General features: G+C 48.4%; 1 protein-coding gene across 1 annotated transcript in view; it reads right to left on the bottom strand.

Moving 5' to 3' along the window:
• Positions 1-25,711, bottom strand: part of trappc9 (trafficking protein particle complex subunit 9) — an 838,299-nt gene that overhangs the window by 507,616 nt on the left and 304,972 nt on the right. The gene's annotated exons all lie outside the window — the stretch shown is intronic.

Genomic DNA, 25,711 nt, shown 5'->3' with positions numbered 1-25,711 from the left:
CCTGTCCACTCTATCTCGGCCCGTCAGAATTTTGTACTACTCAATTTTCTCACCCCTCAGCCTCCTCTGTTGCAAAGAGAAGAACCCCAGCCTATCCAATCTTTCCTCATAACTAAAATTCTCCAGTCCTGGCAACATCCTCATTAATCTTCTCTGTACCCTCTCTAGTGCAATTACATCCTTCCTGTAACGTGGTGACCAGAAGTGTATACAGTACTCAAGCTGTGGCCTAATTGGTGTTTTATACAATTCCAGCATAACCTCCTTGCTCTTATATTCGATGCCTCGGCTAATAAAGGAAAGTATTCCATATGCCTTCTTAACCACGTTATCTACACTGTCCTGCTCCCTTCAGGGATCTGTGGACATGCACTCCAAGATCCCTCACTTCCTCTACACCTTTCAGTATCCTCCCATTTATTGTATACTCCCTTGCCTTGTTTGCCCTCCCCAAACGCATTATCTCACACTTCTCCGGATTGAATTCCATTTGCCACTTTTCTGCTCACCTGACCACTCCATTAATATCTTGCTGCAGTCCACAGCTTTCCTCCACACTATCAACCACACGGCCAAGTTTTGTATCATCTGCAAACTTATTAAGCATGCCCCTTACATTGAGTCCAGATCATTAATATATATATGACAAAAAGCAAGGGACCTAGCACCGAGCCCTGCGGAATCCCACTGGAAACAGTCTTCCAGTCACAAAAACACCCGTCATCCATTACCTTTTGCTTCTTGCCACTGAGCCAATTTTGGATCCAACTAGCCACTTTCCCGTGGATCCCATGGGCTTGTACTTTTTTGACCAGTCTGCCAAGTGGGACCTTGTCAAAAGCCTTGCTAAAATCCATGTAGGCTACATCAACCCTCCTTGTTACCTCCTCAAAAAATTCAATCAAGTTGGTCGGAAACGACCTTCCCTTAACAAATCCATGCTGACTGTCCTGGATTACTCCTTGCCTTTTTAAGTGACGGCTTATACTGTCCCTCAAAATTGATTCCAATGATTTGCCCAGCACAGAGGTTAGACTGACTGGCCTGTAATTACTTGGTCTATCCCTCGCTCCCTTTTTAAACAATGGTACAACGTTAGCAGTCCTCCTGTTTTGTAGCGAGTTTGTTATCTATTCTGCTTCTTGTCTCCTGACTCCACATGCTCTGACCTTAGTCATGAGTCCACTATGCGGTAACTTATCGAAGGCCTTTTGAAAGTCCATGTACATTACATCCACTACATTACACTACATTTCCTATCAATAACTATCCAGGCTTCGAGGAGCTCCTGAACATTTACCTGAGGAAGGAGGAAGCCTCCGAAAGCTTGTGAATTTAAAATAAAATTGCTGGACTATAACTTGGTGTTGTAAAATTGTTTACAATTATCCAGTGATTGTGATTTTTTAAAATAACTTTCTATCTTCTATACTGAGGTTTCATAAATTACCAGGACAGTTTTGTAATTTGTGAAGGGACATAAAAGGTTTAAATATAATACTTTCAGACATGCTTCATATTCTGCCGTTTGCAAATCAACAGGAAAAAAAATCCACATACACCAAATAGTTGCAAGAAATTCTATAAATAATTCTTGCTGGCAGTTACCATGGCAATCAAAACTGTATCTGGTTTCAGGATTATCTGGTGTATGTGAAGCAAATCTTGCTGCTATTTAATAACTATAAAGAGGGAAAAGGGAAGAACTAATGATTAGAAAATTAAACAGCAGCCCAGCTCCAGGTGGGAGCTCACTGAATGCCTATTTCTGATTCCACATAATGCCAAACAGATCTCTTCCTATCCTTTAATTTCCACATTATCAGCCTCTTTAGCAAGTATCTATCAAAGTAAAGGCTGTAGATTCTCCACAGCAGCATGGCTTTTTGTAATTATACAGCTTAAATTTGTAGCTTCCTTCAACTTGATGTCTTTGCAAGTAAATACAATACAGTACAAAGATTTGAGTAAGCTAGAATTTTATTGGAGAACTTTTATACTCACCAATTTGAGGGATATAAGCTCTGGGGAACAAACAAATTCTAACTTTGGGCATCCAATGTTAGCATCAAGTACTCCTGGGCTGGATGAATAATAAAGCATGCAAAACTCTGCTCAGACTGCGTCGTAACTCCAACCTTAGATCAGCAACCTTCCTGCGCTGCTGTGAAGTTTTCCATTTCCCACATCAGTCATCCTTGTAGACCGTGATTGACAATTTGTGCCCAACTGTGGAGATTTTTGCACTGTGTCCCCACTTCAATTGGATTTCTTTGTAATCAATACCTTGACAGCCAAACAAAAGGACTTCCATCCCAAAATTTGAATTCCGATCTCAGTACATTGCTGCCTTTTATTTACAGGAGTTGATCCACGTAACATTACTAAATTACATGGTGGTTTCAATTATTTAAAAATAAAACTTTTAATTTCTGGTCATATAATGGAATTCTATGGTTGGTGACGAAAAGGATCTGACTAAACTTATTTAATTTCAACAAAAAGCAAATCCAACAGGCATGATGAACCAATTTGTGAAATGGTGCTCTGTATCAATGCTTGCCAGACAACCTTTTTTTTAAAAAAAGAGCCGAAATGGGTATGCGACTGTAAATATTCACAACTGAAGTTCCTCCCATCTCAATGCTGAAATCATCATGAAGGAACCATTGTGAACAAAACTACTGCATTGCAGATAAAGAGCAGGACCTCAAAAATGGTAATCTCTGAATTACTCCCAGGGCCATGTGCGAGTGAGAATAAGAGCAGTAAGATAAGGCAGGTTGATGTGAGACTGGAGAAATGGTGCAGGAGGGAGGGCTGCAGATTCCTGGGGCATTGTGACCACTTCTGGAGAGGAGGAACCTGTTCAAGATGGATGGGTTGCATCTCAACAGGGCTGGGACCAATGTCCTTGAGAGGAGGTTAACTAGTGGGGTGGGGGAAGGTTTAAACTAATTTGGCAGGTTGAGGGGCACCAGGATTAAGCATTAAAGAGGAGAAACAAGGTGCACAGAGAACTGGGAGAGACAAACAGCATTAGAATAAAGAGTAGTTCCAAAATAAGAGGGATCAGAAAGAGGGGAAATGTGAGGCAGACTAGGATGGGTTTGGAGTGCATGTGCATAAATGCACGAAGTGTGGTCAATGAGGTTGGTGAGCTGCAGGCGTAAATTGCCACATGGGGTTATGATATAGTGGCAATAACGGAGACCTGGCTCAAACAAGGGGAGGATTCGGAAGTTAATATTCCTGGCTACAATGTTTTCAGGAAAGATAGGGAAGCAAAAAAAGGAGGGTGGTTGACAATATTGGAAAGGGATGATGTAGTTGAGGGGTCAAAGACAAAATCTATTTGGTTAGTATTGAGGAACAATAGAGGAGCTATTACACTGCTGGGTGTATACTATAGACCACCAAATAGCGGGAAGGAGGTAGAGGAACAAATTTGCAGGCAAATTACAGAAAGATGCAAGAACTATAGAGTAGAGATAATGGGAGTCTTCAATTATCCTAATATAGTCTGGGAACTAACAGTGTAAAGGGCAAAGATGGGGAGGAATTCCTGAAATGTGTACAAGAGAACTTTCTTCATCAGTATGTTTCCAGCCCAAGAAAGGAAACAGTACTGGATCTGGAATGAAGTGGGGCAAGTGGAGCATGTTTCAGTGGGGGAGCATTTGGGAAACAGTGGTCACAATATCATTAACTTTAGAGTAGTTGTGGGAAAGGATAAGGAGCAATCAAACGTGAAAATGCTCAACTGGAGGAGGGCTAATTTCAGTGAGTTGAAAGGGAATCTGGCCCAGATAGATTGGAATCAAAGAATGGCAGGTGAAACAGTAAATGAGCAATGGGAGGCCTTCAAAAAGGAGATAGTTTGGGTACACACGAGACACATTACCATGACGGGGAAAGGAAGGGCATCCAAAGCTAGAGCTCCCTGGATGACTGAAGATATAAAGATGAAAATGAAACAGAAAAAGGAGGCTCATGATAAATGTCAGGCTCATAATTCAGTGGAGAATCAAGCTGAATACTTGAAGTATAGAGGAGAACTGAAAAAGGAAATAAGAGGGGCAGAGAGCGTATGAGAATAGATTAGCAGCTAACATAAAAGGGAACCTAAAAGTCTTTTATAAACATATAAACAGTAAAAGGGTAGTCAAATGAAAGGTGGGGCCAATTAGGGGCCAAAAAGGAGATCTTCTTGTCGAGGCAGAGGGCATGGCTGAAGTACTAAATAAGTATTTTGCATCAGCCTTCGCTAAAGAAGAGGTTGTTGCCAATGTCACCGTAAAGGAGGAGATAGTAGAGAAATTGGATAGGGAAAAAAAATAAAGTGGATGTACTTAAAAGGTTGGCAGTGCTCAAAGTATAAAAGTCACCAGGTCTGGATGGGATGCATCCTAGGTTGCTGAGGGAAGTAAGGGTGGAGAGAACAGAGGTTGCAGAGGAGATTTACTAGAATGGTACCAAGCATGCGGGACTTCAGTTTTTTTTTTGTTTGTTCATGGGACGTGGGCGTCACTGGCAAGGCCAGCATTCCTTGCCCATCCCGAACTGCACTTGAGAAGGTGGTGGTGAGTCACCTGCTTGAAACCACTGCAGTCCTTGTGGTGAAGGTTCTCCCACAGTACTGTTAAGTAGGGAGTTCCAGGATTTTGACCCAGCGACAATGAAGGAACAGCGATATATTTCCAAGTCGGGATGGCGTGTGACTTGGAGGGGAACGTGCAGGTGGTGTTGTTCCCACGTGCCTGCTGCCCTTGTCCTTCTAGGTGGTAGAGGTCACGGGTTTGGGAGGTGCTGTCAAAGAAGCCTTGGTGAGTTGATGCAGTGCATCCTGTCGATGGTACACACTGCAGCCAATGTGTGCCGGTGGTGAAGGGAGTGAATGTTTAGGATGGTGGATGGGGTGCAAATCAAGTGGGCTGCTTTGTCCTGGATGGTGTCGAGCTTCTTGAGTGTTGTTGGAGCTGCACTCATTCAGGCAAGTGGCGAGTATTCCATTACACTCCTGACTTGTGCCTTGTGTAGAATCATCGAAAATTTACAGCACAGGAGGCCAGTCGGCCCGTCGGCCCATCGTGTCGGCATCGGCTGAGAAACGAGCCACCCAGCCTAATCCCACTTTCCCGCATTTGGCCCATAGCCCTGGAGGTCATGGCGCTTCATGTGCACATCCAGGTTTTTTAAAAAATGCGTTGAGGGTTTCTACCTCGACCACACTCTCAGGCAGTGAGTTCCAGATCGCCACCACCCTCTGGATGAAAAAATGTTTCCTCATTTCCACTCTAATCCTTCCACTAATCACTTTAAATCAATGCCCCCTGGTTGTTGGATCCTCCGCGAAGGGAAATAGGTCCTTCCTATCCACTCTATCTCGGCCCCTCAGAATTTTGTACACCTCAATCAAATCACCCCTGAGCCCCTTCTGTTCCAAGGAAAACAACCTCAGCCTATCCAACCATTCCTCATAGCTAAAATTCTCCAGTCCTGGCAGCATCCTCGTAAATCTCCTCTGTACCCTCTCCAGTGCAATTACATCCTTCCTGTAATGTGGTGACCAGAACTGTATACAGTACTCAAGCTGTGGCCTAATCGGTGTTTTATACAATTCCAGCATAACCTCCCTGCTCTTATATTCTATGCTTCGGCTAATAAAGGAAAGCATTCCATATGCCTTCATAACAAACTTATCTACCTGTCCAGCTACCTTCAGGGATCTGTGGACATGCACTCCAAGGTCCCTCACTTCCTCTACACCTCTCAGTATCCTCCCATTTATTGTGTATTCCCTGGCCTTGTTTGCTCTCCCCAAATGCATTACCTCACACTTCTCCGGATTGAACTCCATTTGCCACTTTTCTGCCCATCTGACCAGTCCATTGATACCTTCCTGCAGTCTACAGCTTTCCTCCTCACTATCAATGAAACTGTCTATCTTTGTGTCATCTACAAATTTCTAAAGGATGCCCCCTACGGTTAAGATGGTGGAAAGACTTTGGGGAGTGAGGAGGTGAATTACTCTCCGCAGAATACCCAGCCTCTGACCTGCTCTTGTAGCCGCAGTATTTATGTGGCTGGTCCAGTTAAGTTTCTGGTCAGTGGTGACCCCCAGGATATTGATGGTGGGGGATTCGGCGATGGTAATGCTGTTGAATGTCAAGGGGAGGTGGTTAGACTCTCTCTTGTTGGAGATGGTCATTGCCTGACACTTGTCTGGCGCGAATGTTACTTGCCACTTATCAGCCCAAGCCTGGATGTTGTCCAGGTCTTGCTGGATGCTGGTAAGGACTGTTCCATTATCTGAGGAACTGTGAATGGAGCTGAACAGTGTGCAATCATCAGTGAACAGCCCTAGTTCTGACCTTATGATGGAGGTAAGGTCATTGGTGAAGCAGGTGAAGATAGGTGGACTGCCCTGAGGAACTCCTGCAGCGATGTCTTGGGGCTGAGATGATTGGCCTCCAACAAACACAACCATCTTCCTTTGTGTTAGGTATGACGCCAGCCACTGGAGAGTTTTCCCTGATTCCCTTGACTTCAATTTTACTAGGGCTTCTTGGTGCCTCACTCGGTCACATGCTGCCTTGATGTCAAGGGCAGTCACTCTCACCTCACCTCTGGAATTCAGCTCTTTTCTCCATGTTTGGATCAAGGCTGTAATGAGGTCTGGAGCCGAGTGGTCCTGGCGGAACAGAAACTGAGCATCACTCAGCAGGTTATTGGTGAGTAAGTGCCGCTTGATAGCACTGTCGACAGCACCTTCCATTATTTTGCCGATGATTGAGAATAGACTGATGGGGCGGTAATTGGCCGGATTGGATTTGTCCTGCTTTTTGTGGACAGGACATACCTGGACAATTTTCCACGTTGTCAGGTAGATGCCAGTGTTGTAGCTGTACTGGAACAGCTTGGCTAGAGGCGCAGATAATTCTGGAGCACAAGTCTTCAGGACTACAGCGGGATGTTGTCAGACCCCATAGCCTTTGCTGTATCCAGTGCACTCAGCCGTTTCTTGATATCACATCGAGTGAATCGAATAGGCTGAAGACTGGCTTCTGTGATGTTAGGGATATTGGGAGGAGGCCGAAATGGATCATCTACTTGGCACTTCTGGCTGAAGATGGTAGCAAACGCTTCAGCCTTGTCTTTTGCACTCACGTGCTGGACTCCACCATCATTGAGGATGGGGATGTTCATGGAGCCTCCTCCTCCAGTTAGTTGTTTAATTGTCCACCACCATTCACGACTCGATGTGGCAGGACTGCAGAGCTTTGGCCTTATCCGTTGGTTGTGGAATCGCTTAGCTCTGTCTATAGCACGTTGTTTCCACTGTTTAGCATGCATGTAGTCCTGAGTTGTAGCTTCACCAGGTTGGCACCTCATTTTTCGGTACGCCTGGTGCTGCTCCTGGCATGCTCTTCTACACTCCTCATTGAACCAGGGTTGATCCCCTGGCTTGTTGGTAATGGTAGAGTGAGGAATATGCCGGGCCATGAGGATACAGATTGTGTTGGAATACAATTCTGCTGCTGCAGATGGCCCACAGCGCCTCGTGGATGCCCAGTTTTGAGCATCTGATGACAAAGTTACTTGCCAACTTGATTTTGGTGAATATAACAAGATATTTTTTGCAAGGATATTTGGTATATGTGGGCACAAGTAACGACACACCTGTGTGATCTGAGTCAGGAAGGACAGGGTGATGGGCTAGCGGGACTTCGTGCAGGACAGGTTGCATGCAGCAAAGTTTTCCACAAGTTGGTGTTTATGGAGGGTGGAGAAAGGAAGGCCAGCAAATCAAGAGGTAACAGACACGTAAATGTGAAAGCCGACCTCATGCCCATCACCGAGACACGACAAGCAGATGAGGAACAGGAGCTGTTAAGGCAAAATCCTTAGTGGATTCCGGAGATAACGAAGCAGTGAGGGAAGCATAGCTATTGTTGGAAATGTGCTGATTACCTTCGGAGAGGAAGGAATGGAAACCAGGAGCGAGCAGAACCACAAAGCTGGATGCTGGAGGAGAGGTTTGGAAGAGGATGGCATGGTCAATCATGTCAAACGCCACAGAGAGGTCGTCAGACTTCACCTTTTTAAACATAGCAGGGGAACGAGATAGAGAAATGACTGAAATACAAGAACTCTCAAAGCTTTAACAAGAAATGTAAGTCCATAAAATGTGAAGAAGCAAATAACGGGGAGTTATTGATATGGATTCAATCATAGGATTCCAAGGATATGAATAAATTTAGGTTTACTGCCGTGGCAAACATTATTAAACACTCAGTTTTTTTTTATTCATTCATGGATGTGGGCATCGCTGGCAAGGCCAGCATTTATTGCCCATCCCTAATTGCCCTTGAGAAGGTGGTGGTGAGCCGCCTTCTTGAACCACTGCAATGTGCGGTGAAGGTTCTCCCACAGTGCTGTTAGGTAGGGAGTTCCAGGATTTTGACCAGCGACGATGAAGGAACGGCAATATATTTCCAAGTTGGGATGGTGTGTGACTTGGAGGGGAACGTGCAGGTGGTGTTGTTCCCATGTGCCTGCTACACTTATCCTTCCAGGTGGCAGAGGTCGCAGGTTTGGGAGGTGTTGTCGAAGAAGCCTTGGCAAGTTGCTGCAGTGCTGTGGATGGTACACATTGCAGCCACGGTGGGCCGGTGAAGGGAATGAATGTTTAGGGTGGTGGATGGGGTGCCAATCAAGCGGGCTGCTTTGTCCTGGATGGTGTCGAGCTTCTTAAGTGTTGTTGGAGCTGCACTCATCCAGGCAAGTGGAGAGTATTCCATCACACTCCTGACTTGTGCCATGTAGATGGTGGAAAGGCTTTGGGGAGTCAGGAGGTGAGTCACTCTCTGCAGAATACACAGCCTCTGATCTGCTCTTGTAGCCACAGTATTTGTGTGACTGGTCCAGTTAGGTGTTTGGTCAATGGTGACCCCCAGGACGTTGATGGTGGGGGATTCGGCGTTGATAATGCCGTTGAATGCCAAAGAGAGGTGGTTAGACTCTCTCTTGTTGGAGATGGTCATTGCCTGGCACTTGTCTGGCACGAATGTTACTTGCCACCTATCAGCCCATGCCTGGATGTTGTCCAGGTCTTGCTGCGTGCGGGCACGAACTGCTTCATTATCTGAGGGGTTGCGAATGGAACGAACACTGTGCAATTGTCAGTGAACATCCCCATTTCTGACCTTATGATGGAGGGAAGGTCATTGATGAAGCAGCTGAAGATGGTTGGGCCTGGGACACTGCCTTGAGGAACTCCTGCAGCAACATCCTGAGGCTGAGATGATTGGCCTCCAACAAACACTACCATCTTCCTTTGTGCTAGGTATGACTCCAGCCACTGGAGAGTTTTCCCCGATTCCCATTAACTTCAACTTTACTAGGGCTCCTTGGTGCCACACTCGGTCAAATGCTGCCTTGATGTCAAGGGCAGTCGCTCTCACCTCACCTCTGGAATTCAGCTCTTTTGTCCATGTTTGGACCAAGGCTCTAATGAGGTCTGGAGCCGAGTGGTCCTGATGGAACCCAAACTGAGCATCGGTAAACAGGTTATTAGTGAGTAAGTGCAGCTTGATAGCACTGTCGACGACACCTTCCATCACTTTGCTGATGACTGAGAGTAGACTGATGGGGCGGTAATTGGCCAGATTGGATTTGTCATGCGTTTCATGGACAGGACATACCTGGGCAATTTTCCACATTGTCAGATAGATGCCAGTGTTGTAGCTGTACTGGAACAGCTTGGCTAGAGGCACGGCTAGTTCTGGAGCACAAGTTTTCAGCACTACAGCTGGGATATTGTTTGGGCCCATAGCCTTTGTTGTATCCAATGCACTCAGCTGTTTCTTGATATCACGTGGAATGAATCGAATTGGCTGATGACTGGCTTCTGTGATGGTGGGGATATCAGGAGAAGGCCGAGATGGATCATCTACTCGGCACTTCTGACTGAAGATGGTTGTAAACGCTTCAGCCTTGTCTTTTGCACTCACGTGCTGGATTCTACCATCATTGAGGATGGGGATGTTCACGGAGCCTCCTCCTCCCGTTAGTTGCTTAATTGTCCACCACCATTCACGACTGGATGTGGTAGGACTACAGAGCTTTGATCTGATCCGTTGGTTGTGGAATCGCTTAGCCTTGTCTGTAGAATGTTGCTTCCGCCGTTTAGCATGCATGTAGTCCTATGTTGTAGCTTCACCAGGTTGGCACCTCATTTTTAGGTATGCCTGGTACTGCTCCTCGCATGCTTTTCTACACTCTTCATTGAACCAGGGTTGATCCCCTGGCTTGTTGGTAATGGTAGAGTGAGGAATATGCCGGGCCATGAGGTTACAGATTGTGCTGAAATACAATTCTGCTGCTGCTGATGGCCCACAGCACCTCATGGATACCCTGCTAGATCTGTTCTGAATCTATCCCATTTAGCACGGTGGTAGAGCCACACAACACGTTGGATGGTGTCCTCAGTGTGAAGACGGGACTTCGTCTCCACGAGGACTGTGCGGTGGTCACTCCTACCAATACCGTCATGGACAGATGCATTTGCGACAGGTAGATTGGTAAGGATAAGGTCAAGTAGGTTTCTCCCTCGTGTTGGTTTGCTCAACACCTGCCACAGACCCACTCTGGCAGCTCTGTCCTTCAGGACTCGGCCAGCTTGGTCAGTAGTGGTGCTACCGAGCCACTCTTGGTGATGGACATTGAAGTCCCCCACCCAGAGTACATTCTGTGCCCTTGCTATCCTCAGTGCTTCCTCCAAGTGGTGCTCAACAAGGAGGACTGATCAATCAGCTGAGGGAGGGCGGTAGCTGGTAATCAGCAGGAGGTTTCCTTGCCCATGTTTGACCTGATGCCATGAGATTTCATGGGGTCCAGAGTCGATGTTGAGGACTCCCAGGGCCACCCCCCCCCCTGACTGTATATCACTGTACTGTCACCTCTGGTCGGTCTGTCCTGCCGGTGGGACAGGACATACCCAGGGATGGTGATGGAAGAGTCTGGGACATTGGCTGAAAGGTATGATTCTGTGAGAATGGCTATGTCAGGCTGTTGCTTAACTAGTCTGTGGGACAGCTCTCCCAATTTTGGCACGTCCCCAGATGTTCGTGAGGAGTGCTTTGCAGGGTCAACTGGGTTTGGTTTGCCTTTGTTGTGTCCGGTGCCTAGTGGTCTGATGCCGGGTGGGTCCGTCCTGTTTTATTCTTATTATGACTTTTTGTAACGAGACTGTACAACTGAGTGGCTTGCTAGTCCATTTCAGAGGGCGATTAAGAATCAACCACATTGCTGTGGGTCTGGATGCACATATAGGCCAGACCGGGTAAGGACGGCAGGTTTCCTTCCCTGAAGGACATTAGTGAATCAAAGCCTTTTCACTTCCTCCCAAGTACCTTTTCTACTATCCGAAACAAACAAAAAAAAAGGTAAATATCCTTGCATCATGCTGGATAAAATTTCCAAACATCAGTGCTCATTCAGGTTTCACATTTGTCTGAGTCTCCTCTATCCACCATGGGACGAGACTTCTTAAAGAAAAAACTCAGCAATATTAGCAAAAGAGAGACACCTCATTGGTAAAATCAAGTAGCAAAAGGAAAACAGGAATATGTAACTCAGACAACTGTCAAAATCTGAAATTGTTCACGTGTGTATATGTTGTTCCAAAATATACAGTAGCTGGGAGTATTTAATTGGCTGTAACAATTTTAGGTTTCAAATTAGCAGATAAACCACTCTCAGTTGTAAGATATTCCTGCAGTGTTATATTTTCACAATAATTCATTCTCACACATGGAAGGGACATCAATCTGTGCCACTAAGAGCACAGAAAATTTAACACCTTAAGTGTTGGTGCTAAGATAGCGGGCTAATTTCCTCAATTTCTCAAAAGTTCCTGCTCTCAATTATGCCACTAGAAGGAAGAGACACAGGGGAGGAGGGAAAATGAGTCACTCTCTGGCCCATTTGTTCAAGTTACATCAACTGACTGGGAAGACTACAGCCATATTATTGAAGTGACATGCCTGCTCTGTTTCACTCTGAAAATTGTGTGTAGTCTTTGGACAGTGAATGACGAGAAAAAATACAACTCTGGAGGAAGGGATCTAACTTTAAATTAACATCACATTTCCCAATTTATTAAAATTGACAGAATCATGAAAAATAAATTACTTTCCATTTCAAACCATACAGCATTAAAAAGAACAAAAATATTACTGGCATTCTGAAGCAATTGTAAATGGGAGAATTTCTCGTGAGACAAACATTAGAATAACTTTACAAAAAGTACTGTAAAATAAGACCACTAAAGCAATAAAAGATGTATTTGAAACAAGTAAGCAATACACTGGCCAGTGGAATTGAAGTACACTAAATGCCACTATCGAACTGTTCAGATTGCACTTGATGCGCAAAGTAGACACTTGGGTTTTCCTTCAAAACTTGGAGCATTGAAACAGATGTGAGTGCCATAAAGTGGGTGCTGTATCCTATGGCGTATGTGCACCTGTGCATTTTTTGTGGTAGTTCAGTGGAAGTATAATAGTGTGTGTGTGTGTGTGTGTGTGTGTGTGTGTGTGTGTGTGTGTGTGTGCGCGCGCGCGTGTGTGTGTGTAATAGAGGCACATGTATACTCAGTCAAGTGAAACCACTACAAACGCACACGCATGATATATGATGTAGCACAAAACTGATGGTTCACCTGGCAAAAGCACATATCAGAAATTCCACCACTATCTCCATATGATTTTCCAACTAGTTCATCTGTATTTCATTTATGTCAATGATTTTTTTTTAAAACCCAGAACGTTTTACGAGTACTTTTCTTTCTGGTTTTAACAAAAAAGAATTTCCCTAACCTGAAGTGAACAATAATTAGCTGGGCTCAGCTTTAATGAAACTATAACCTAACTAGCAGAGACACACAAAGCTAGGATAAACTTACGGTTATTGTAACTTCCTCGGGAAAATATATGCAGGAACTACATCTAAGCATTAATACAAGATGCGGCGGCCAGGATAAACAAAAATTTTTTGATCGGCTTCTCGTTGTAATACCATTTTTAGGGTGGGCATAATATATGTCCAAATGTATCTCAGCCCTGTGACAAATTATGCTGAGTTGTATATACAGAACACCCACAGCATACCAATAGCAAACTCCAAATTTATCACTGCCACAATCTTTAGCTCTTGATATATTGAGCTTTTAGCCTGAGGATATCAGCTGAAGACAATTACTGTATTAACAGCACATCAGCTGCTTGTTATCTGATGTGGGAGATTCTGATCACAGCTGGGATATTCACAGAAGGCTGGAAAAAATTCCTAATGTACTTACAAGCTAAGAATGAAAGCTTATTATTTCCCATAACAATCAACAAAATAGTATTCTTTCATAACAAAATCCTCATGGTTCAGAGTTAACAATGTAATAATTCACAAATAAATACATTATATGGTACCTTTCAATGCTGAACATAAGGAGTGAAATTCCTCTGTTCGTGCAAAACTGACAGCCGGCAAATGAAATCACATGGCATTACTCGGAGAATGACAGGTCCCTCTTTGGTTTCACACCTCAGGCACTTTCGCCAACCTTTGAATATCGGATGCCAGGGCCTAACAGTCAGCGTATGAACTGGGTAAATGGCAGAAAACGTAGCAGAGGCCCTGTTTCCCTCATTTTAATGTAATTTGCGTGTGCTCACTCACATATGGACAATCACATTTTGTGCCACTGGGACTGCCTTCCAGAGAAGGTGGACAAGTAAGGGAGTCATGGAAATGGTAAAGCATGTCCCTGAGCACATTTCCGGTTCCATCTATCTTTGATCCACCAAAAAACATGGGGGATTGGGCCAGAAAGCCTCAGCCACAATCAAAGCCAACAAAAGTTTCCCATCATCCATCGTACATTTAGCAGTAGAGTCTGTGTACAATACCCATGTAGCAAGGTTGATATTACTCATCTCAACTTTTAAAAAGTAGCTGATGAGGTCCCTGAAAAAGTTAAGGTGAAAACTCTCAGAACCAATACAAAAACTGGCCACAGTAAGTAGAGAGTAGTTATTAAATGTAAACTTAAGTTTGACATCTGTGGAGCGTCTCAAAGATTAGTTCACAATCCTTAATTATTGTAATGCAATTAGGATGTCCGAGTTTGCAGATGACACTGCGTGACATAACGTCGTGCTTTTGTCTATCTACTTTTGAATTGATGACTGTCCCTTTAAATCCACTCAATACAATAGGAGTTTAATGCCAGCTATAGTAACAAAAAGAAAACCCTTGTCCCATCCGAATTCAAAACATATGGTGCAAGGTCAGTTGGAATTGGATTTCAAACTATTGGCTTAAGGGTAAGAAACAAGCTATTTTTGAACAGACTGAGATTTCTTTAGTTAATTCTATAATACTAATTACTTTTGAATCTGAATATTAGTTATTAAAATCCAAACAAGCCACGGTAACTGGTGAAAAGGTTTATAATTAGCTGGGTCTGTTAATTAAGCTGAGTTAGTAGAAGATTGGTGGGGGTGAAGTTAGGTTTACCAACCCTCCTGAATTGCCAGGGTATCTCCCAGAATGGGGCATGAATGACCCAGGCACTGCTGTTAGCAGCCCCAAAGAACCGTGCTTTAAGTTTGCCACCACAACAGCAGCCCCCGCTCCATGACATTACCGACCCCTGCGAGAGAGGCAGCTATGCATTTTCTGCAGAGCCAGCAGCAGCAATGTAACCTGGGAACTTTACCATGGGTAAACAGTGAAAGATTGTTTCCACTAGTGGGCGAATTGGGAACAAGGGGATGAAGACCGAGGATACTCACTGAAAGAGCCAAAGGGGAAGGTTCCTGTATTGAGGGCTATTAGAGCTATTGAAGTAGAGACTAGAACATCATTTCGAAGGGAATGGGATAAATATTTGAAAAGGAGTAATATAAAAGGATATTGGGGGGGGGGGGGGGGGGGGGGGAATGGGGTTACAGGAGAGAGTGCCAGCACCACCAGGAGCCAAATGGCTTCCTCTTCTGCTATAATTTCTAACATTCTATGAAAACTCCTTTATTGAGTCTGAGCCCAGGGAATGATTTACAAATGTTGGTGTTGAGCTGAGTTTAGGACGATATATTCTGTGAGAAAGTCTGTGCTGGCAGGTTTTGGCACATTAAGTCCAAGTATAGATCGGCTCTGAATGAGGCTCCCACATAACCTTAACACATAACCTGCGTCCAAGGAGATATAGAAGGAGATCGGGTCTATTAAAAGTGGCATCGACTGGGGAGCCTGACCACAGTTTGTGCAGTGCAGGGGGACTGTGGCTATAGTTTCAGGGTGAATACAAGCGGGTTATAGGATTACAACTAGTTACAGGTAGGACATCGGGGCATTACACCTATTTAATATATAGACTATCGGCGAGTTATTGTATTATCTTGGTTATGAGGGGAATCTGAGTGTTACAAGTATTGCTATTAGTTACTGGTGGAATTAAAGATCTTCCCACCTCTGGTTTCCCCTCTGCAAATCACTCCGCTACCTTCAGTTTCCCCCTCTTCCCCCAATCACAGGTAGCCTCCTGATTCACAAAACTTCTCGCACAACAGCTGCTGGTGCAAAACCACAAGCAAACATACTCAAGTACAGGGGGCCCATTTATAAATGCAGGAACATTTTCAGACATCACATGGTCAGACGCCATATGGTCAGAATGTCACGTGAGCAAACCTCCAGGAATGCCTCCAACCACAGTTTGCAACCAGAGTTGAAATGGGCACAAAATGGGCACAAAATGGGCACAAAATGGGCCGATAATCGGCAACCTGTTAAGCACCAATTTTTGAAAATCGGACACGATGTAAAACAAGCTGCTGATTCACTATCAGCTGGTTTTGTGCTACTACTGTTGACCAATTTCATTCCCAGTATCCTCACAGGAAAAGATACGGTTGACTAGATAGCTCCCATAGTCAAAAAGATTAAAAGAAAAGGACTGTACATCCAAAAGTTAATCAAAAAAAAGCTTAGCATTAGATTGTGTGTCTTTTTTCCACTCGGTCAGTTGTTTTAGATTTTCCATTGAATATCATTGCGTTATATTACTGTTAGATTGTTTGCATATTTATTACATCAAATCTGCAGTACAGAGACAGGCCATTTGGCCCAACTGGTCTATGCCAGCGTTTATGCTCCACATGAGCCTCTTCCCTCCCTACTTCATCTAACCCTATCAGCATACCCTCGTGTGTTTATCTAGCTTCCCCTTAAATGCATCTATGCTGTTTGCCTCAACTACTCCTTGTGTTAGCGTGTTCCACATTCTTAACACTCTTTGGGTAAAGAAGTTTCTCCTGAATTCCCTGTTGGATTTAATATTTATGACCTCGAGTTTTGGACTCCCCCACAAGTGGAAACATTTTCTCTACGTCTACCCTATCAAACCCTATTATCTTAAAAACCTCCGTCAAGTCACCCCTCAGCCTTCTCTTTTCTAGAGAAAAGAGCCCCAAGCTTGTCCTGATGAGAATATCCTTTCAGTTCTGGTATCATCCTTGTGAATCAATATTGCATCCTCTCCAATACCTCTGTATCCTTTCTATAATATGGAGACCAGAACTGTGCACAGTACTCCAAGTGTGGTCTAACCAAGGTTCTATACAAGTTTAACATAACTTCTCTGCTTTTCAATTCTATCCCTCTAGAAATGAAACCTAGTGCTTGATTTGCCTTTTTTAATGGCCTTATTAACCTGTGTCGCTACTTCTAGTGATTTGTGTATCTGTATCCTGAGGTGTCTTTGCTTCTCGATCGCATTTAGACTCATTACCCAAGCAGTATGTGGCCTCCTTATTCTTCCTACCAAAATGCACCACCTCACACTTATCCACATTGAAATTCATTTGCCAATTACACGTCCATTCTGCAAGTTTATTAATGTCCTCTTGCATTTTAACTCGTTCTTCCTTTGTATTAACTACACCCCCCAATTTGGTGTCGTCCACAAATTTTGAAATTGTACTTCCAATTCCCAAATCGTTAATGTAAACTGTGAACAACAGTAGTCCCAGCACCAATCCCTGTGGAACACCACTTCCCACCTTTTGCCAGCCTGTGTAGCTACCCTTATACTCTTACTCTCTATTTTCTGTTTTGTAGCCAACTTGCTATCCATTTTGCTACCTGTCACCTGACTCCATGAGTGTACAATGCAGTACCTTATCAAAGGCCTTTTGAAAATCCAAATATATTAGATCTACTGCATTATCTTTGTCTACACAGAATTACATAATTGCTTGTTTAAAAAAATTTGCTTAACGTTTAAACTTAAAACCAGATCTGATTTGATTCTCTTTTCACTTTTGGCTTGGAGAGCGATCTTGTGGAGACATAGCATAAACTTTTTTAGCTTAAAAATAATTAAAGAGTGTTTGCTCTTTCTTTAATCCTGGTTACATGACTGAAAACTTGCCTCGATCTCCAGGCTAGACTCATGAAAGTATGGGGAGTTAGGATTCACCCATAACAGCGATGCAGGACATGAGAGCTGAAATAATCTAGAGTGAAGAGGATAGAAATGGATCAGGTGCAGGGGGCGGCCACGCACGGGCCCCGCAAGAATAAAAGATGAAAATGGTTTTGGGCCGCTGAGCGACCTCCAGTAGTGCCTTTAAGAACCACTGGTGAGGCTGCTCAATGCCGGTTCACAAATGAGTGAAGTGTGCGCTGCATCCATTTGCACCTCAAAATTGTAAATATGATCTACATAGGTCCCTGATTTGCATATTAAAAATGGCCTCCTGCCTGAAACAGGCAGGCACTCCAACCACCCATCTAAAAGCCACTACCAAGATGGCAGGGGCTGAAGCACCAGCGTAAACAGGGCGATAAGTGACCCAGCACCGTTTTCAAGCTGCGACCAACCCATTTACGCCAAGCATTCACAGTTACAATCAGTCCCATAGTTTTTTTAATAAACAAGAGGACTCAGTTCAAGCAATCAAAAAAGAAACACACAGATTGATCAGTAAGTTAAGGGTGGACATCCGGCAGTAGGGACATGCAAAAACATTACGTCTGCAAGAAATTCATTGTGCCGAACCATTTAATTTTTGTGCTTCTTGTTATTTTTGCATTTTTATTCCCCCCCGCCCCAATTTTGTAAGTTATTTTCTCCTCCCTTTGGTTTGACACAACACACATCGCTTTCTGTGTGAATGGGACAACAACAACTTGCATTTATATAGCGCCTTTAACATAGTAAAACATCCCAAGGCATTTCGCAGGAACATTATCAAACAAAATTTCACACCGAGCCACATAAGGAGGTATTAGGACAAGTGACCAAAAGCTTGGTCAAAGATGTAGGTTTTAAGGAGCGTCTTAAAGGAGGAGAGAGGGGTAGAGAGGCAGAGAGGTTTGGGGAGGGAACTCCAGAGCTTCGGGCCCAGGCAGCTGAAAGCATGGCCGCCAACGGTGGAGAGATTAAAATCGGGAATGCGCAAGAGGCAAGAATTGGAGGAGCGCAGAGATCTTGGAGGGTTGTCGGGCTGGAGGAAGTTAGAGATAGGGAGGGGTAAGGCCATGGAGGGATTTGAAAACAAGGATGAGAACTTTAAAATCGATGCATTCCTGTAAGTCAGCGAGCACAGGGGTGATGGGACAACAGAACTTGGTGCGAGTGTGGATACTGGCAGCAGAGTTTTTGATGAGCTCAAGTTTATGGAGGGTGGAAGATGGGAGGCCAGCCAGGAAGGCATTGGAATAGTCCAGTCTGGAGGTAACAAAGGCATGGATGCAGGTTCCAGCAGCAAATGAGCTGAGGCCGGGGCGGAGACCAACGATGTTACGGAGGTGGAAGTCGGCGGTCTTGGTGAAGCAGACATGTGGTTGGAAGTTCATCTCAGAATCAAATAGGACGCCAAGGCGGTGAACGGTCTGGTTCAGCCACAGACAGTGGCCAGGGAGAGGGACGGAGTCGGTGGCTAGGGAGCTAAGTTTGTGGCGGGGACCAAAGACAGTGGCTTCAGTCTTTCCAATTTAGTTGGAGGAAATTTCTGCACGACCAGTACTGGATGTCAGACAAGCAATGTGACAAATGAGAGACAGTGGAGGGGTCGAGGGAGGTGGTTGTGATGTAGAGCTAGGTGTCATCAGCATACATGTGGAAACTGACGTTGGCCCAGAAGTTACTTACCTGGAATGCCGCTCCATAATGGCGTCCTCTCCAACCACCATCGAATCCAACGGAGTAAGTTCGCGAATGCGCACATGCGCAGTAAAACCTGGAAATCGTGAACTTGCTCCGATTGGTTCAACAGCGTTTTGACAGTTACAAATTAAAGGGCCACTTACGCTACAATCAACACAATCAGCAAACATCCGTAAACTTATCCATCTGCCCAGCTGGAATGAAGATACTTACGCCATGAGAAGGTACGCTTGAACATCCGAGCCCTACACTACTTTTTAAAAGCGCGTTGACTCAATGACAGCAAAACAACAAAAAAATTAACTTTCAAAATGTGGTCTAATTATTATTCTTTTAATATTTATTGGTCATTAAAAAAAAATTAAATAAAAATTTCATTTTTTAAAAACTTTTAACTTCTGTATGTTTCAGTACATTATAAATGATTTCCTTGCCTTTTTATAATGAGGTATGTTAAATTTTTATTTAGACATAGGGAATGTCACTTTAAATGTATGAGTTTTACTTGCCTGCTCGTGGGTGAGAATTCCATTCCCACAGACTACGCATGCACAGGAGGGCCTACGCTAATCGCGAAGCGCACCACTTGAGAAGAATTCAAAACGGAGCAAGTGGACGTTGTGAGCCACGCAGTAAGTATCTTCATACTTTTAATCCGCAGGATGTGCAGTGAACCTTGCCATGCTGGTCGGAGCAAGTTCCGGCCCATTGTGTTTTCAGATGATGTCGCCGAGGGGCAGCATGCAGATGAGAAATAGGAGAGGGCCAAGGATAGATCCTTGGGGGACTCCAAAGGTAACAGTGCAGAAGCAAGAAGAGAAGCCATTGCAGGTGATTCTCTGGCTACGACTGGATGAATAAGAAAGGAACCAGACGACAGCAGTCCCACCTAGCTGGACGACGGAGGAGAGGCGTTGGAGGAGGATGGTGTGGTCAACCGTGTCAAAGGCTGCAGACAGGTCGAGAAGGATGAGGAGGGATAGTTTACCATCATCATCGTCACGTAGGATGGCATTTGTGACTTTGATAAGGGCTGTTTCAGTACTGTGGCAGGGACGGAAACCTGATTGGAGGGTTTTAAACATGGAGTTGTGGGAGAGATGGGCACAGATTTGGGAGGCGACAGCACGTTGAAGGACTTGAGAGGAAAGGGAGTTTGGAGATGGGGCGGTAGTTTGCAAGGACAGAGGGATCAAAGGTGGATTTTTGAGGAGGGGTGTGATGACAGCAGATTTGAAGGGGAGGGGGAACAGTAGCTGAGGAGAGGGAACCTTTAACAAGATCAGCTAACATGGGGGCCAGAAAGGGAAGTTGGGTAATCAGCAGTTTAGTGGGAATAGAGTCAAGGGAGCAGGAGGTGGGTCTCATGGTCAAGATGAGCTCGGAAAGGGCATGAGGGGAGATAAGCGAGAAACTAGACAAAGTTGCGAGTTCAGGGCTAGGGCAAGGGGGAACCGTAGGGGAAGTTTGGCTTGGTGGGCTAGGTGAAGGGAGGGAAGTGGCAGAGGCAGCTGAACGGATGGTCTCAATCTCAGTGACAAAGAAGTCCATGAGCTCCTCGCACTTTTCATTGGAGATAAGGGTGGAGGTGGTAGGTGAGAGGGGTTTAAGAATTAGTGGAGACAGTTTGTCGTGGAGAAGAGAGGGGACAACCTCAGATCTCTTGCTTGGCCTGTCTATGCTATCCTGCAGCAAAATGTTAAGAGTTGAATTGTGCTCCAATTTTCCATAAAGTGATTGGGAATTTGTTTCTCCACCTCCCACACTCAGGCCATCTGAGATCAGCAACCACTGGAAAAGCACTTGGGTGAACCTGTGTCCCAGCAGTGTGTGACGCAAACAGATTGCTACCACAAAATGTGCATTTTTTTTTCTCTCAAATTTCTTAATTCACATTTCTAAAGAATCACAAATAGGTTACCTCCCCTAGGTTTAACATTTTAAGACATTTGTGATGAGTAAAATTATTACTGTACTACAAAATGAGCTTTTCACATTACTATACTGATCACCTATCACTGAAAGTATCTTAACTTATAAATCAGACGAAGATGGTGGTGGTGATACAAGACAAGTACTAATACAAGGCAAGGATTTTCTATAAAGTGCAACATTAAACTGAAGTGCCCGAACAAGACATTTTTTTTGCCTTGGTAGTGTTGAAAAGCAATTGCCATTATGACTACACAGATTCATTAATTGGCCATCTGAGCCTCCATTCATGACTCTTTTAAAACATACAACAGATTTTCAAATTTTCAAATATGCACAGCAGCCTTGAACAAGTCACCGAAACCGAAGATAAGAGTATGAATGGCAGAATCTGAGAGCGTTTGGCTGCTTTGAACAATAAGTAAGTGTTGCCAATCAATTGTGATAATGGATTAAATCAAAAGCTGTTATCAAAACAAACTGATCAATACTCAATCACGCATAAAGAGAAGTAATAGCTTTCAGTATCACCATATGAACCTGTCAGAGCAAGTGTGAAATAATTAGCCTGCAGAGCCAGTCAATATTCATGGATTGTGGATCAATGAAATTCTAATTTTTAAAATTTGCTGTGAAGCCGTTTTATAATCTAAGCACTTTGTGACCTGCATGAACTCCCTTCACTACAATATTTTCTGTCCACACCACTTGACTCCCTGTCGTCAACTTGTTCCATTATAAAGTTCTAGGTCCACAATTATAATGGAAAACCCCTTTGTAAATGTGCCATCCAAAATCATGGGTGTCCGTGGAGCAGCTTTTGAGCTGCCTGTGCCAGTTCGACCACCATCTTTTTCAACCAGGCTTCATCAAGGTGAGCTTAATACTGTAGCTTAAAATCCAAGAAATATTATTAAATATCTTCATCTCAGCCTTATAGATTTTTTTAAAAATTAAATCCATCTGTTTAAAGTAATCTTCAGGGATCTGTGCTCTCTTACTCAACATCACACAACATGGTTAGCTGTTATAGCATGCAGTCCCTATCCCACAACCCTGATTTGTAGGTACTATTGAAATAGCACATAAAAGTGCAAGATATACTGTCTGTTACAATGATAAACACCTCATTAACTGTGTACATTGCTCCCCCTCTGAGCTCCATACACTGATCAGTGATCCCACCATGGTCCAACCACTGAACAGCCTTTCTACTATCCACATCCAGCCTCCCAAAGCAACATTCCAATTTATAAACACCTCCCCCAAAAAATGAGTGGCTATCCCACCATCTCTGCTGCAGAAGGGGGGGGGAGGGGGGTGGGCGTGGAGACGGGGGGGGGGGGGGGGGGGGAAGAGCGTGGAGACGGGGGGGGGGGGGAAGAGCGTGGAGACGGGGGGGGGGGGGGAAGAGCGTGGAGACGGGGGGGGGGGGGGGAAGAGCGTGGAGACGGGGGGGGGGGGGAAGAGCGTGGAGGCGGGGGGGGGGGGGGGAAGAGCGTGGAGACGGGGGGGGGGGGGGAAGAGCGTGGAGACGGGGGGGGGGGGGGAAGAGCGTGGAGACGGGGGGGGGGGGGGGGGGGGGGGAAGAGCGTGGAGACGGGGGGGGGGGGGGGGGGGGGGGGGGGGGGGGGAGAGCGTGGAGCCGGGGGGGGGGGGGGGGGGGGAGAGCGTGGAGACGGGGGGGGGGGGGGGGAGAGCGTGGAGACGGGGGGGGGGGGGGCGGGGGGGGGGAGAGCGTGGAGACGGGGGGGGGGGGGGGGGGGGGGAAGAGCGTGGAGACGGGGGGGGGGAAGAGCGTGGAGACGGGGGGGGGGGGGGGCGTGGAGACGGGGGGGGGGGGCGTGGAGACGGGGGGGGGGGGGGGCGTGGAGACGGGGGGGGGGGGGCGTGGAGACGGGGGGGGGCGTGGAGACGGGGGGGGGGGCGTGGAGACGGGGGGGGGGGGGGGGGGCGTGGAGACGGGGGGGGGGGCGTGGAGACGGGGGGGGGGGCGTGGAGACGGGGGTGGGGAGAGCGTGGAGACGGGGGGGGGAGGGCGTGGAGACGGGGGGGGGGGGCGTGGAGAACGAGGGGGGGCGGGCGTGGAGACGAGGGGGGGGGGGGGGCGTGGAGACGGGGGGGGGGGGGCGTGGAGACGGGGGGGGGTGGAGGGGGGGCGGTGGAGACGGGGGGGGGGGCGTGGAGACGGGGGGGGGGGCCGTGGAGACGAGAGACGGGGGGGGGGCGTGGAGACGGGGGGGGGGGCGTGGAGACGGGGGGGGGGCGTGGAGACGGGGGGGGGGGCGTGGAGACGGGGGGGGGGGCGTGGAGACGGGGGGGGGGGGCGTGGAGACGGGGGGGGGGGCGTGGAGACGGGGGGGGGGGCGTGGAGACGGGGGGGGGGGCGTGGAGACGGGGGGGGGGGCGTGGAGACGGGGGGGGGGGGCATGGAGACGGGGGGGGGCGTGGAGACGGGGGGGGGGCGTGGAGACGGGGGGGGGGGCGTGGAGACGGGGGGGGGGGCGTGGAGACGGGGGGGGGGGGGCGTGGAGAAGGGGGGGGGGGCGTGGAGAAGGGGGGGGGCGTGGAGAAGGGGGGGGGGGCGTGGAGACGGGGGGGGGGGGCGTGGAGACGGGGGGGGGGGGCGTGGAGACGGGGGGGGGGCGTGGAGACGGGGGGGGGGGGGGCGTGGAGACGGGGGGGGCGTGGAGACGGGGGGGGGGGGGGCGTGGAGAGAGCGTGGTGACGGGGGGTGGGGGGGGGGAGGGAGAGCGTGGAGACGGAGGGGGGAGAGCGTGGAGATGGAAGGGATGGAGGGGGAGAGCGTGGAGATGGAGCGGGGAGGAGAAAGCAGGGAGATGGGGAGGGGAGAAAGCAGAGATGGGGAGGAAGTGCATGGGCTACTTTAGGACCGTGCAAACAACGCAATTGCATAGGGCCCCATGTCGAACCAGTGATTTCTTTAACGATCTCGACTTATCGATGTAGGGATCCCAAACCCAACCTTTGACTTGGGCCCCAGTACAGCACGGGGAGGGGTGGGGGGGGGGGAGAAACAGCACGGCGTGGGGGGGGGGGGGGGGGGGGAAGGGGAGAGGAGAAACAGCACGGCTGGGGGGGGGGGGGGGGGGGGGGGAGGGGAGAAACAGCACGGCGGGGGGGGAGGGGAGAATCAGCGGGGGGGGGGAGGGGAGGGGAGAAACAGCACGGCGGGGGGGAGGGGAGAATCAGCACGGCGGGGGGGGGGGGGGGGGAGGGGAGAATCAGCACGGCGGGGGGGGGGGAGGGGAGAATCAGCACGGCGGGGGGGGAGGGGAGAATCAGCACGGCGGGGGGGGGGAGGGGAGAATCAGCACGGCGGGGGGGGAGGGGAGAACCAGCACGGCGGGGGGGGAGGGGAGAACCAGCACGGCGGGGGGGGAGGGGAGAACCAGCACGGCGGGGGGGGGAGGGGAGAACCAGCACGGCGGGGGGGGAGGGGAGAATCAGCACGGCGGGGGGGGGAGGGGAGAATCAGCACGGCGGGGGGGGGGAGGGGAGAATCAGCACGGCGGGGGGGGGAGGGGAGAATCAGCACGGCGGGGGGGGGGGGGGGAGAATCAGCACGGCGGGGGGGGGGGGGGAGAATCAGCACGGCGGGGGGGGAGGGGAGAATCAGCACGGCGGGGGGGGGAGGGGAGAATCAGCACGGCGGGGGGGGTGGGGAGAATCAGCACGGCGGGGGGGGTGGGGAGAATCAGCACGGCGGGGGGGGGAGGGGAGAATCAGCACGGCGGGGGGGGAGGGGAGAATCAGCACGGCGGGGGGGGAGGGGAGAATCAGCACGGCGGGGGGGAGGGGAGAATCAGCACGGCGGGGGGGAGGGGAGAATCAGCACGGCGGGGGGGGAGGGTGAGAATCAGCACGGCGGGGGGGAGGGGAGAATCAGCACGGCGGGGGGGGAGGGGAGAATCAGCACGGCGGGGGGGGAGGGGAGAATCAGCACGGCGGGGGGGGGAGGGGAGAATCAGCACGGCGGGGGGGGAGGGGAGAATCAGCACGGCGGGGGGGGAGGGGAGAATCAGCACGGCGGGGGGGGGAGGGGAGAATCAGCACGGCGGGGGGGGGAGGGGAGAATCAGCACGGCGGGGGGGGGGGGGGGGGAGAATCAGCACGGCGGGGGGGGGGAGGGGAGAATCAGCACGGCGGAGGGGGGGGAGGGGAGAAACAGCACGGCGGAGGGGGGGGGAGGGGAGAAACAGCACGGCGGAGGGGGGGGAGGGGAGAAACAGCACGGCGGGGGGGGGGGGGAGGGGAGAAACAGCACGGCGGGGGGGGGGAGGGGAGAAACAGCACGGCGGGGGGGGGGAGGGGAGAAACAGCACGGCGGGGGGGGGGGGGGAGGGGAGAAACAGCACGGCGGGGGGGGGGGAGGGGAGAAACAGCACGGCGGGGGGGGGGGAGGGGAGAAACAGCACGGCGGGGGGGGGGAGGGGGAGAAACAGCACGGCGGGGGGGGGGGGAGGGGAGAAACAGCACGGCGGGGGGGGAGGTGAGAAACAGCACGGCGGGGGGGGGGAA

Source organism: Heptranchias perlo, chromosome 3, assembly GCF_035084215.1.
Source record: "Heptranchias perlo isolate sHepPer1 chromosome 3, sHepPer1.hap1, whole genome shotgun sequence".
Classification (NCBI taxonomy): Eukaryota; Metazoa; Chordata; class Chondrichthyes; order Hexanchiformes; family Hexanchidae; genus Heptranchias; species Heptranchias perlo.
Note: the sequence above shows the minus strand (reverse complement) of the source record. Positions and strands in the feature narration are given on the sequence as shown.